Raw genomic sequence first — 15,370 nt, forward strand, 5'->3', positions numbered from 1 at the left:
TCTTAATGTAATTATTATGATGATTGGGTTTTATTACTTTTAAATGATTAGTAAGGGATTAGAGTATACCTCAAACTTATCAAAGTCCATTTGAATCAATTTTATACCACCTCACACTTAATATCTCACATGTCTACTTCACACTTCACTTCTAATTCTTCACATTTCACAGTGTACAAATATAATACACCTGCCCCAGTATAATTCCATTTACTCTCCAATCTTTGCCTTAATGTTGTCACGCTTTTATTTCTACATGATGAATAAACTCTACCTTACAATAGTATCATATTCATTTTAAATGATCAACTATCACTTGGGAAATCCTAAAAGGAAGAGGAAGCATAGCCTTTTATATTTATTCATTCATTTACCATTTTTTGGTGGTCTTCATTCTTACCTATAGACCCAAATTTCCACGTGGTATCACTTCCCTTCTGCCTTAAAAATAGCCATAATTATTTCTTAAAACTTAGGTCTATCAGAATACATTTTTATATTCTGTATCCCAATTTTGACTTATCTGAAAATGTCTTTGTTTATGTTAATTTTGAAGGATATCTTTTCTAGAATGTATTTTAGAATTCTGAATTTTTTAATTATATTTTATTTTGTTTTTAGCATTTAAAAAAATATTGTTCCACTGCATTCTGCATTTCATTGTTTTGGATAAGAAATAAAGCTTTATTTGTGTTATTATTTTCCTCACATGTAATTGTTTTAAATTTAGCTTATTTCTGTATATTTGGCTTTTAGAAGTTTGGCTATAATGATCTTAAAATGGTTTACTTTACATTTATCTTACTTATGGTGCACTGAGCTTCTTGAATGTGTAAGTTGACATTTTTCATCAAATCTAGGAAAATGTGAGTCAATCTAGGAAAATTTGAGTCATTTTTTTTTAAAATGAACTTTTTTTTACTATTTTTTTAAAGGTTTATTTATTTATTTTAGAGAGAGAACATGGGCACAGGCAGGAGAGAAGCAGAGGGAGAGGAAAGGGACTCTCAAGCAGATTCCCTGCTGAGTGCAGAGTCTGACTTAGGGCTTGATCCCATGACCATGAGTTCATGACCTGAGCAGAAATCAAGTCAGACACTTAACCAATTGAGCCACTCAGGAACTACTTTTTATTACTTTTATATACAGAAAATTCAACAGTGTATACTTAGCCCAGTTTGGTGATAAGTTCTTTAGGCTTTGTCTTTCCCAACTTGGCAATGTGAGCTAATTACTTTGGACCCAGAACATTGCCTCCCCACTGACAATGGGGATCTTAGTCATTATAATTGGTCCTGACAGCTTTTACCAACTTAGCCTGAGCTCCTTTGCCTTCCAAGTAAACCTGGATGAAAGCAAGGGTGGTGTAGGCCTTCCTGTTGACCAGATGCCCAAGCTTGGTCTTCCTCCTAATAATGTAGTAGAGAACCTCCATCTTACAATACAGGACAGGCAGGAAGACAACCAACTCAATGGGATCCACATCATGAGCAATCATTACCAGCTGAACCTTTTTGCTTTCCACCAATGTGATGACAGTATTAACCCAGCTCAAAGGACAAATGGCTTCTTAGTGGGGACATCCCCTTTGTCAGCAGCTTTCTTCTCAGCCCAGACCAACAATCTCTGCTTCTTCTCTTGCATTGTCTCTGGTCTATATTTGTGGATAAGCTTAAGTAGTTGAGTAGCTGGCAGTTCAAGACCTGGATGAACTGGTTGATCACAGGAGGCAATTTTAGACATTTATGGAGAATTGCCCTGTGTGCCTGCAGCCAGATATAGCAGGACCATCTGACAAAGGGGGTGAGGTCCTTTTGGACTGTCTGATGCCAAAATTCTTGGGCCTTTTCTCAACGGGAGAATGACCACATTCTTGGCCTCCTCCTTCTTCATAAAAGCAGGAGCAAGGGCTTCCTTTTTCACCTTAGTCTTCTTTCCTTTTGGCACCTTGGATAGTTGAAGGAGAGAGCTCTTTATTTCTTAAAATATTATCATTCACTTCTTCTGGGATTCTAATTCCAATAGAAATTAGAAATTATATATTGTGCTACAGATTTCCAAGGATCTTTGCTTTTCTTCCACCTTTTCCTCTTTCAGACTGAGTTATTTTTCAGACTGAGTTATTTTTATTAATCTGTCTTCTTGGTCCTGACTCTTATTTTACTTTCAGTCTACCATTAATTATTTATGCTGAATTTAAAAAATTCTAAGCCATTGTAGTCTTTTGTCCAAGAATTCCATTTCCTTTCTCTTTCTGTTTCCATCTCTCTGCTGAGATTCTCTAACAATTCATAATTAAGACAATATTTTCTTTAAATACTTAGACATATTTATCATATCTGTTTTATTGTTACTGTCTTAACTATAACATCTGCTTTACCTTGAAATATTTACCTGTTTTTTTTCTTGACTATTGGTCACTTTTTTTTTTAATGTCTAGTAGTTGTTATTACATTCTCAATAGCATAGATAATACATCTTAGAGTCTTAAGATTCTGTTATCTTTTTCCTAGAAAGTGTTGATATTTATTCTGATAGGCCATCCAATTACTAACTAATCAAGCTGAACTTGTATAGAGATGGTTTTCTTTAGAGTTTTTTTTAGGTCATATCTGGGGTAGACCTTCCTCTGGGATATGATTCTTATTGCTAAAATATGTGGGTTTTTTTGCTGCTGGATGCCAAAGTGTTAGCAAGTTCTTTCCTTTCCTACTGGACTGGATCTCCAACATCTTCCAGCATTGCTCAAATTCTGGTAACTTAATTTCACTTTCTACTCTATTGCTGCTCTCCAGGAAGCCATTCACTGCTCACCTTGTGCATACTCAACTAAACCCTTAGCCAAGAACTTGTGGAGAGACCACATCTAGACTTCTGGGATCTACTCCACTGCACGGCTGTCCTTCCCAGCACCCTGCATGATGGATTCTAGTGACTTTAAAAGCCTTATACTTGATTTCTACTTTCTCCACTCAGAAAGATCATCATGCTTTGCTTGGACTCCAGCTCCCTGTGCCAGAGTCAGGGTATTTTCCCTAGACAGAGAGTTGGCATGATTGTAAGTCTATCTTCTCTCGGGGATAGCAGCCTGGCACTAACTGTATTTCAATTCAAGCAACAATTGCCTCATATATTTTGTCCAGTTTTATAGTTACTCTCAATAGGAGAGTTAGTTTTGCATCATTTACTGAATCATGAACGGAATCAGACTTCCCTGGCTGAGGATTCTTAAATGTAATCTGATTCTTTACCGAGACGTATGGTTCTTTGATCTTCCTGTAATTACCAGGCTACCTGTATTATCTTGACTATTCCTTGCCATTGACTACTCCTCCAACCAAAGCTTTGTCTCTCAAAAGTCTTCTCTTCCTTTCCCCCTTTTTTAACTCATGAAAAAATCACGAGATCATTTTGTGTGGAGTGGATGTATATGACTTTAAGATCTAAAAATGGCATAGGTTAGTGGCAAAAAGTGAACTCAACTTTAACATACCTTTAAAGTGTCTATATCATATGAGTACTTGATTTTTCATCTCTATATATCACATAATTCACATTTATTGATAAACCCTTGGATTCTCTTAAGCTGATAACAGTTACAGAATACGTTTTTGGGGTGTAGAAGAGAAAACTGTGTCCTGAGAAGTTTGCTTACTTTGAGGGTGGTAATAAGCCTACTTTTACATTGTCATTTCCATTCAGAGTAATTTGTGTAAATATTGGCATCCATCAATTTCCTTATTTCCTTTCCCTTTTCCTTCTTTCTCTTTCCCTTTCTTCTATTTCTCCTTCAATCACTATTTACAAGCAGACTTTTAGGTGCTTGGAAGCCTAAAATAACAATATCTCTTGGGATATTCCACAGTTTCTTAAACTCTCAGCACTAACTTAAATTTCATGACAGGACTAAAATATCCCCCCAGAATTTTGCCATCTTTCTAGGAGCAAAAGTAATGACGTGATATTGGATGTCTTCTGGTCTCTGGCCTCAATGATCAAAAGTAGGTACTTTGGCAGCTTACTGAGGAATCCCTGTGAACTATCAGATAAATGGTTCACATCAATAAAAAGTACTCCTGGGAGGTCTATCCAAGAGGAACAATGAATCAAAACTTTGCTGTTTAATAAAGGACATCTACTTTGTTCAGATATGCTCTGCATTTTTATTTATTTATTTTTCTATAGGGAGATTTCTAGTTTTTATTTGAAAACATCCCAGGATGGATCTAATTGTCTAAGGAATAATACAAAATTCTCGAGATGGTATTAATTTGTAGGACTTGGTTAACACATGTAATTGTGTTCTTTTTCTTTATTCTACTTCTATATCTTTTCATATTAGTAATTCAAAGTAATATATAGTGATAGAGGTAAAGGTGTATATCATAGTAGTCTCTCACGTAAGGGATTACTTTCTTCCTTTTACTAGTGTTTTTTTAATTACACTAATTATACTTTAATATAGACTTACTATTCAAAATATAGACTTACTATTCACACTCCATAATCAGAGTAAAGCATTTCCTTAATTTCCTCTCTCAATTCGAATGGATTTCTTTTACTATATATGTATTTGAGTCCAGTTTAAATTTTTAAAATGTGTTGAAAAGCACTTTTGGGTGTGCGGGAAACATCTAAAAATTAAATAACAATGAGGCTTGTAATTCCCAAGAACTTGGAGATCCCTCCCTTATACTCTCAAAGCTTGATCCCTCTCTGCTACTCATTATATGGTGTCATCTTGACATTTAGAAAAATTATCTATAGCAGTCATCTAAGCTACAATGAAACTTTTTTTCTCTATAAAATATTTCACTTGCCAGATCTTCTGATCCTGAGTTCAGTGTTCTTACTTTATACCAAGGAAATTCATTTTCACTTTTGCACCCCTTTTAAAATCTCGAACGTTCTTAAAATTCAATAGCGGAATATAAGCATTCGTTAGTTTTTTAGAGACACAGACTCTATTATTTTCTTTCCATTTTTTGTTTTGTTCTCATTGCTATAGAAATCTGTAGCAATTTTGAGACAATTTATTGTCCACACACTTAGTAAAGGATGGATCAATGACTTCTTTACCCATTCACTTCACTCTGTGAGCAAGAGATTGTGCTGAGCGCATGCATGTGGCACACGGTGTAATACTTCCAGCTGTGCCCCCAAATATGATGCATGAAAAGGAAAACAGACGCACAATGGCATTTGGGAATTAATTCATAGCTACATAGGAATGCAAGGTACAGGGAACCCCTACCACCATTCCTGCAGTTAATAAATTTGTGTGCAGATGAGATAGAAGAGGCCCATGCTCTAAGGCCAAACCCAAAAAAGCTGTTTATGACTGTTCTGACTGTTCCCAGCCTAATCCCTTTTGAGTTTCACAGTCATGAAGGGTTTTGTGATTATTCTGTCTACAGCATTTCTCTCTTCTGCAGGAATTCACTGTGTGAAGGTTGCAAGGACTTGCCTTGTAGGGGGAGGGTAGCGTCTTTGGTAAGTTGGTCTCCACTAGCTACAGTGCAAAGGCCTTCCAGACCATTTATGTAATAGCAGATCAGGTTCTAATCAACTATAGACTCTATACATAATCCTTCCATTGAATACAGAGTCCAGGTTATGAGTAGACATTTTGGGTTTGTCACTGATAAAGGATTCCTCTAAAAGGAAGGATAGCATTTGAGCTCAGGCTTGTATAGTTTATTACTAATTTTACTCTCTTGATTTACAAGGTTGTTAATAACTCGTGACCTGATTTGCGTTAGTTCGTGGGTATAAGAAGAGAATCAAAATGAGGAAAGAGGAGAATTGACGCTCTGCAGGACTGTGTTTCGTGAAAAGTATGAAACTCCTATTGGTGAGACATGTGACTCTTTTAGTCATTCTTCTATAAATACGGAGCCAAGAGCAACCCACCGCAAATATTTAAACTCAATCAGACCAGTTATTAGATGTCATGTAAATAATGAAAGGAAAAAGATGAGCTGGTTTAAATCATAAATAATGAAAGGAAAAGTATCAGCTGACTTAAATTCTTTTTCTTAAATAGTCTGTGTAATTAGAAACAGACATTGTCTCTCTCTCTCTCTTTACCAACTTTTTAAAAAAGTCAAAATGCTATGCCTTCTATAACTTCTCATTTTTAAAAATTTGGGGGGTATATAAAAATCTATGCAATTGCAACTTTTTATTAGTCAAATAAAGACCAAAAACTAATTTAAACTAAATATACAAATCGATTAAAATACAAAGTTAAGGATTAACTCCCACTTTATAATTGTAAGTAAACTACCCCTTTGTCAGGGATATTTGTTTTACCATCTTTATTTCAGAAATATTTCATAACCTCTGTGAAGAATTTATTTACTATGTTGAAGATATGGTTGTTCCTACAACTCCCTAAGACTTTTTTTTTTTTAACTTAGGGAAATAGAAGCACATGTGAGAAAAAAGAAAATCCAAATAAGAATAAAATAAAATAAATAAATACAAATAAAATTAGGAATAAGAAAGAAGTTTTAAATACTATACAAATAAAAAAGATAAAAGGGTGATATCAGAAAAAAAACTACTAAGTAACATTAGAATTATATTTCACGCCATTTTTATGGTTAACAAGAACAATAACAACAACAAAAAAGTTTGAGGGGATGATCATTTTGTCAAGTTGGAGGTAAATTTTACTCAGAAACAAACAAAATGACAGTAGTTTCAAAATATTCCATGCCCGTTATTTTTAAAAAATATATTTATTTATCAATTTGATTTTCTGATTTATTTGATTTTGATTGATTTGATTTGTTTGATTTATTCATTCTCCCTGGGATGGGAGAAGCAGACTCCCTGGGGAGTCGAGAGCCCCATGCAGGGCTCCATCCCAGGACCCCTGGATACGACCTTTAACCAACGGAGCCACCCAGGCTCGCCTGTTCCATGCCCTCTAGTTCTGACACTCTAGCCTGATACAGAAATGTTACCTTACAATCCTTGTCAGTGGTGCTAGCACTACAAATGGTGAAAAATGTTGCTGAAGGAAACCACCAGCAGGACCAACAGGTTCATCAGCCCGAGGCTCTGTGCTTCCACTGCTCGTCGTGGCCTGCGCGCTTTCTAGCGTCTCCCCTCCACAAATGAGCACCGCTATCTTCAGCCCCCAGTACATCTGTCGTACAAGCTTCCGATCAGAGCATAGAAATAGGGACAAATGCCACCCTCTCCCGTGCACTTGCTGCTCCACCAACTGTTAGCAATTGCCTGGCATGTTTTCTACTTTCTCAGTCTCTCAGTTCCTGTGTTTCTGGAAGGTAGCTGACAGGTAAAGAGAAACGATTTTCTTGCCAAATCCCCACCCCCACTGTGCAAGAAGCGATTTGCTGTTCTCTAGAAATAAACAGAGACATGAAGAAAAATATGGAAACAGGAGAAATGTGTTGTAACACTCTGAGGCTGAAAATGAACTCGAGAGCCCATTTCATCCATTCAGACAGCCAGACAGCCATTCATTCATTAATTCATTCACCAGATATATTTTGAGTGGATTGTGCACGGAACTGATGTTTAAATGGATAAGTAATTGGGCGCCTGGGTGGCTCAGTCCATTACGTGTCTGCCTTTGGCTCAAGTCATGATCCCAGAGTCTGGGGTCAGCCCACATCAGGCTTCCTGCTCTGTGGGGAGTCTGCTTCTCCCTCTGCCCCTCCTCTCCGCTCGTCCTCTCTCTCTCTCTCCCTAATAAATAAATAAAATCTTTTAAAAATGGATAAGTATCAAAAATAATGACTAGGAAGGTACAATTGAATAGGGAAAAATGAGTGACTAATTTCCTTTTATTACATTATTATTTTTGAGAACCTGCGTCATATGAGTTGTTTTTACACATGTGGTATTTTCATGTCACTCCCAGCAATGAGTATTTCAGTCAGCATGACAATGACTAGTTACTGACTACCTTGTGACACGTAGGAGAAAGATGTGAGGATAGGGACAAAGGGTCACCTTTTTTAAAGGCCAGATTAAGCATAGCATTGGGTGGGCTGAGACGGGAGGAATCATTGACACAAGGGAAGAAAGGCATGGGAGAAAGCATATCTGTGCCCATGCTTATCCACGATCAAAGAAAAAAAAAAAATCCTCTCTTAGAAAGAAGTCAAGATCCAAGCAAGTTGGTGAGAAGCACTGGAGATTCCCCACTCATTTCTGGCTAGTGATCACTTACGTCTCAGTGGCCACTTCCTCTCTGTCCTGGAGTTGACTTTGGGACTCAACTGCAACCAAAGTACTAAAATTGGAAGAGAACTTATACCTCTCAGATAGGAAATCTGTTTATTTTACACAGGGTCCCAGGGAATGACCTACTCACAGCCCCACAGCCGGTGTTGATATTTAGGATGTAGATTTCCTGATGTCTGGCCTTGTTCTAAAGGGATCCTTCATAGGCATCTTCTGAAAAAGTTACCCAACACTCTCTTTCAATTTGGAATAAAGGTGTGTTATCTAACAAGGATTGTCTTGGAAGGCCAATTACATGGAAGGCCATTCTCCTCCAGATCTCTTAGCTTCAGTCAAATCCAAGAGTGTGCTGACGCTATTGGTTCTGGCTCACCAGAGCCCTTGTTGAATTTCTAGCAGTTGTGCAACAACCCAGATGACATCATTTTGGCAACATGTGTCAGTCAACACCGCAAAAAGCAGTGCTGGAAAGCCAGTTGTCAAACATTGCAAATAGTTCCTAAATTTATAATTGAATAAAATATTCACTGCATCCATTTTGAACATTCTTTCAATGGACCAACTCTGTCCAGCAATAGCATGGCCTGAATAAGATAACCACACTTAATAAATATTAAATCATATGAGCAGTGGTTTTCTTTTCTCTCCATTGAGTCACTTCAAACTGCCTGTGAACCACCCACTTGAATAATAAAAGGCTTGAACTTAAAGTCAGCACTATCTGTGGACTTGGTCTCTGAAAGCTTAAATGCGTACTTCATATCCAAACGCGGTGAACAACTACAACTGAAATGGCTGGGATCCTAAATGTTTACTTCATTGCTGGTCCTTTGCCTTCTTTCTCATCTGAACCTACAGACCATTCCAGGATTGGGAAAATTTCCTTACGGCCAGAAAGACCGTGTGCTTCTTCCCACACCTACCTCAGTATAGTGAATACAATATACCACTCCAGAAAACACAAGTCTTGTTCAGACAGAAGACTTCTAGTTTTACCTGATTTCTTGAAATGGCAATTTAATGGAATTTTTGGTGTATAATTATGTATGTTAAGTGATCTCGAGTCACTACATTTACTATTGTAAGATGATCTGGTCATTTTCTTCTTCATAGAAGGAACAAACAATTTGAATTCGCCATAAAATAGAAGCCTCCCTGGCAAATAGTAGTTAGTGGAGGGCGGCTTTTTAAGTCTAAATGGTTTTTCCTATTTGATTTACTTAATTGAGCTAATGGGTCTTAGGATCGGCTGAATAGTCCGGTAGCTAAAGTCATCATTAGCTATTTTCTTGGCTAACGCAATAATGACCCTTAAATTGTCTCCAGTATTTCCAATTACCTTTGAAAACATGTGGAATGTCAGAAGCCCTAATAGGAAACATGTATGATATGATGTTTATGGGAAATGTTTTTTCATAACTAGTAGCTCTCCCAAAGTCCTTTTAAGTATCAGGAGAAAATAGTGAAACAAATCACAGAACAAAACAGGGAAGAATCTGAACAGAGGATTTTGTCTTGAGAAATACTAGAATCAGAGGATACTGGAATGATTTAGAAATTCTCTAGTCCAATCATTTCATTTTATGGTTGAGAAAACCGAGGCTGGAGATGGTAATTACCTTATAAAGATAACATAGCTAACAGGTGGCAGCCAAAATTAGAACTCATTTTTTTCCATTGAAAAGTGTATTTCTTGAACTAGTCTATTAAAAACAAGCTTTACCTAAGAGGCACTTAAAGAAACTCCAAATCCCAAATGGTTTAAGGCCTTCCCCATTCTGTCTCTCCCCCTTTTCCATCCGCCCCTTTCTCATAAACGTAAATTCCAATTCATTCGCAGCGTTATTATAAAAACAGCGAACTAGCTGTGGAGGATGGGAGAAGCAACAATATAAAAGCATGAGTGAAACAGCCTGGTGAGGATGCTGTGTTGTAGTATGGACAATCTGAAGCAGTAAAGAAGGAGAGGTCAGAGTTGGAGGAAAAGCACCGAGTGTGGGTTGAGTATGAAAGCAGCCTGCCAGCCCCCAGATTCTAAGGTGGACCGTTAGTGGTATGTTATGGGCTGGTGTTTCACAGATGGGCAATGTCGTGCTGGGAGTCATCTGGCTTGGGGGTCCAGTCCTGGGGTTTCATCATTTTTTCCCCTCAGTGCAGTGAAATTCAGGGATAATGTTTGTTAAGCAAACTCACAAACGAATGGCTGTGTGTACCTGAGCTTATCTTGTTAAATCACAACGTGGAAAATCATTGCCACGGGGCCTGGAATACCTGTCCGCTGGTCGTCACATTTTCTCCCCTGTAGCAAAATCTATGAGCTGCTCAAAGCGCTGGCTATGCATTATTTATTATTGTATGCCCAGCACCCGGGGTAATGTTTGTCACATCGAAGGTGTTTGAGAAATGTACAGTGAGTGAATGAGTAAAGGAATAGTTTACCAGAAGGCTTCTGGTTGTGCATGAATCTGGATGAGAGTTAGACGATTCTAAGGAGTGTCATCTCACAATTCTAAGTGCGTATAGAGGCTGTGAAAGACCTTCCCTACATTCTCTGCACCCAATCAACTCGAAGGAATGCCTGGGTCACATCTCTTGGCTTCAAAAGTGTGAGGATCCTAATCTATACCGAGGTGAACTCATTAAGACAATACAGTCCTGTGAGGACACTTGGAAACTTGGCAGCTGGTCCTCCTTGGCCACACTCTACCCTTACCACCTACCTCCATGAGAAACTGTCCCAGTCTATTACCTGAGGAAGCCCTCTCTTCTGCAGGACTCCATATCCCAAGCCAGCAGAATACCCACGCTAGCCATCCAGGATAGCTTCCACCTTCGTAAGCTCCTAGGGGAACTGTTTCCAGCAGGGTCATCGTCAAATTCCAATAAGACTGAACTCTTTTTGGTGAATGTTACCCTTCAAACTACCCAAAGCAACCTGACAACAAAATAAATTGCACTTAGAGCAGCCAATCCTGGGTGAGTGGTTCTTTTGAATTTTTCCCTTTCCATTTAAAAAGTAAATCTATTCTTAAGTAAATCATAGCTGATTTTTTTCTTTTAACTTTAAAATTACTTACAGTAAAATTGACTTTTTGTGTACATTTCTACAAATAAGAACACATGTCACTCTCAGCACAATCAGGAAACAGAGCGGTCTCATTAGTCTCCCCAAACCCCCCCTCGTGCTAGCACTTTATAATCTGGCAGCATGCATAGAGTTTCTGTCACTAATGTTTGTCTTTTCAGGAATGTTACATAAATGGAATAGTAGAGTATGTAACCTTTGAAACTGGCTTCTTTCTCTCAGCATAATGTCTTTTTAATATTCATCAGAATTGTTGCCTGTATCATAGTTCCTTCCTTGGAATGCCGGATAGTATTCTTTTACGTTGGAGGCATCACAGCTTACGTATCCAGCCCACCTGTTGAAGGAAATTGGAGTTGTTTCCAGCATATGGCAATTACAAACAGAAATGCTGTAAAATTTGTGTATAGGTTTTGTGTGAACGTATTTTTCTCTCTCCTAGATAAAATATTTTAAAGTGGATTGCTGGATTATATGGTAAGTGTAGGTGTACTTTATAAGAAATTGTCAAAGTATGTTTTCCAGCGTGGCTGGGTCATCTTCCCACCACCAGGGTCTAGAGAGTTCCTGTAGCTCAGTTATCCTTGCCAGCAGTTGCTGTTATATTAGACACTCTAATGTATATAGTGCTAGCTTACTGTGGTTTTAATTTGCATTTACTTAACGATGATCACCTTTTTCATGTGCATATCTGCCTTGCCTATATCCTCCTTGGTGAAATATCTAAGTATTTTGCCCATTTTTTTAAAGGATTTTATTTATTTATTTGAAAGAGAGAGAGCATGAGAGGGGAAAACGTCAGAGGAGAAGGAGACTCCCTGCTGAGCAGGGAGCCTGATGCAGGACTCAATCCCAGGACTCCAGGATCGTGACCTGAGCCAAAGACAGTTGCTTAACCAACTGAGCCACCCAGTTGCCCTTTCTTAAAATTAGGCCCTCAGGGAGATTCAAATTAAAACCACATTGAGATATCACCTTACACCAGTTAGAATGGCCAAAATGAACAAAACAGGAAACAACATGTGTTGGAGAGGATGTGGAGAAAGGGGAACCCTCTTACACTGTTGGTGGGAATGCAAGTTGGTGCAGTCTCTTTGGAGAACAGTGTGGAGATTCCTCAAGAAATTAAAAATAGAGCTTCCCTACGACCCTGCAATTGCACTCCTGGGTATTTACCCCAAAGATACAGATGTCGTGAAAAGAAGGGCCATCTGTACCCCAATGTTTATAGCAGCAATGGCCACAGTCGCCAAACTGTGGAAAGAACCAAGATGCCCTTCAACGGATGAATGGATAAGGAAGATGTGGTCCATATACACTATGGAGTATTATGCCTCCATCAGAAAGGATGAATACCCAACTTTTGTAGCAACATGGATGGGACTGGAAGAGATTATGCTGAGTGAAATAAGTCAAGCAGAGAGAGTCAATTATCATATGGTTTCACTTATTTGTGGAGCATAACAAATAGCATGGAGGACAAGGGGCGTTAGAGAGGAGTAGGGAATTCGGGTAAATTGGAAGAGGAGGTGAACCATGAGAGACTATGGACTCTGAAAAACAGTCTGAGGGGTTTGAAGTGGCGGGGGGATGGGAGGTTGGGGTACCAGGTGGTGGGTATTATAGAGGGCACGGCTTGCATGGAGCACTGGGTGTGGTGAAAAAATAATGAATACTGTTTTTCTGAAAATAAATAAATTGGAAAAAAAATTAGGTTGTGTTCTTATAGGTGATATTATGCATAGAACAGATACTTCTAACTTTGACCAAGTCCAATTATTGAATTTCTATTTGATGGATCAGCTTTTGCTGTCCTGTGTAAAACCTTTTTGCCTAACTCCAGACCTTGAAGATTTTCTGCTGTGTCTTCTTCTAAAATGTTTTCTAGTTTTACAGTATACTTCTAGATCTGTGATGCATTCGGGGGTTAAGTTTTTTATACAATCTAGGGTTAGATCAAATTTTGTTTTAATTTTTGGCAAATGAATTTTCGATTGTTCCAAACATTTGTTGAAAAGATTATTCTTTTCCCACCGAATTGCCTTTGCACATCTGTCAAAATCAATAGGCCATATTTTTGTGTGTCTATTTCTAGACACTCAATTCTGTTCCATTAGTCAATGTGTCTATCTTTTCATCAATACCACACTGTCTTGATTACTGTGGCTTTATAAAATCAGTCTTAAAATCAGGTAGTATGATTCGTTCAGCTTTGCTTTTTTTTTTTTTAATAGTGTTTTGACTACTTTATTCCTTTCTATTTCCATATAAATTATATTTTTGTTTTTAATATTTCAACATTTATTTAAATTTTACTTAGTTAACATATAGTGTAATACTGATTTCAGCAATAGAATATATTACCTAGAACACCTAGTGCTTATCACGAGTGCCCCCCATAATGCTCACCACCTATTTGCCCCATTCCCCTCTAGCAACCCTCAGTTTATTCTCTATTAAGATTCTAAATTTTAGTATCAGCTTGTCCATGTTTACAAAATATCCTCTGGGATTTTGATAGGAATTGCATTAAACCTGTATATTAATTTATCTTTATTATATTGAGCTATCTAATATATGACTATGATAATTTGCCTCCTTTATTTAGGTCTTTGATTTCTTTCCCTGGCATTTTTATGTTTTCTGCATACAGATTTTATAGATGCTTTATTAGACTTATACCTAGTACTTCTCTTTTTTAGAACTATTTAAGTGATATATTTTATTTATGTATGTTTTCAATTGTTTGTTGCTTTTATGTAGAATACAACTAATTTTTGCATATTGACCTTGTATCCAGAAATCTTGCCAAACTTATTTATTTGTTCTAGGAATTTTTTTTTTGTAAATTCCTTGTATTATCTAGAAAGAAAATCATATCACCTATGAACAGAGACAGTTTTATTTCTTCCTTTCTACTCTGGGCTCCAAGGTTTCTGATGAGGAATCTCCAGTCATTTGAATTATTGTTCTCCTGTAAGTACTTTATGGCTTTTCTCTGGTTGCTTTCCTGTTTTTTGTTTGTTTGTTTGTTTCTCTAGTTCTCTGTTTGAATACGATGTATCTGGGTGTGGAATTCTTTCCCTATATTTTGTTTGAGGTTCACTCAGTTTCCTGAATCTCTATGTTTGTACCTCTCATAAAATTTTAGAAGTCCTTTGCCATTACTTATTCAAATATTTTCTTCTGAATCTCACTTTTCTCCTTCTGGAATTCTGATTCTGCATTTAGACCTTCTTTATTTTCCCCATTTAGAACTTTTGGTAGTTTTTTGTGGTCACTGACCCTTTTTCATCATTTTAATCTTTTTTCTCTCTGTTTTTCAGATTGGGTAATATCTATCTTTTTATTGTCAAGTACACCGAATCTATTCATCATATCTATTCTGCCATTGAACCCATTCAGTGAATTTTTATTTTGCTTATTGTCTTCAGCAGCTATAAAATTCCCATGTTATCTCCTATACTTGTTTTTCCTTGATGATATTTTATATTTTAACTTTGTTTTAAGAAAGTTCATAATTCCTGGCTCAAGCATTTTTGTAAGAGCTGTTTTAAAGACTTTGTCACAGAATCCAACATCTCTGCCATTGTTGGCTTCTATTTGTTGTTTTTTTCTGTGTGAGTTTTTATTTCTCTATCATATAATTTTGAGTTTTGTCATGAATATTATGAAAAATTTATTATGGGGCTGTAGATCTTGATTAAATGCTATTGAGAATTTTGATATTTTTGTTTTAGTTAAATGTTATTGAGAATTTTGATATTTTTGTTTTAGTCTGATTTGGTTCATTCACAACCATCCTTATTTAAGTTATCATTCCAACGTCAGGTTGGATTTCAAAACCTCTATAGTGCTTGCCACTCAGACCAGTCCTACATGTGTACCACCTGGAGGCCAGTCTGAGACACAGGTGACGGTCTATCCCTCAGTTTAGCTTTCAAGGTATAGACAGACATGAGCAGCTCAACGGGGGGCTCAGGAGTTCACTTTAAAAGGTGATTTGCCTAAGTTTCTCTCTCTCCATGACCATCCCAGTACTTTCTAGTTCCCACGCTC

The 15,370-nt window shown here is 37.3% G+C and overlaps 1 pseudogene; it reads right to left on the reverse strand.

Moving 5' to 3' along the window:
• Positions 1-1,168: 1,168 nt before the first annotated feature.
• On the reverse strand, positions 1,169-11,096 carry LOC122891032 (annotated as a pseudogene).
• Between the last annotated feature and the right edge of the window lie 4,274 nt (positions 11,097-15,370).

Source organism: Neovison vison, chromosome 12 (assembly GCF_020171115.1).
Source record: "Neovison vison isolate M4711 chromosome 12, ASM_NN_V1, whole genome shotgun sequence".
Classification (NCBI taxonomy): Eukaryota; Metazoa; Chordata; class Mammalia; order Carnivora; family Mustelidae; genus Neogale; species Neogale vison.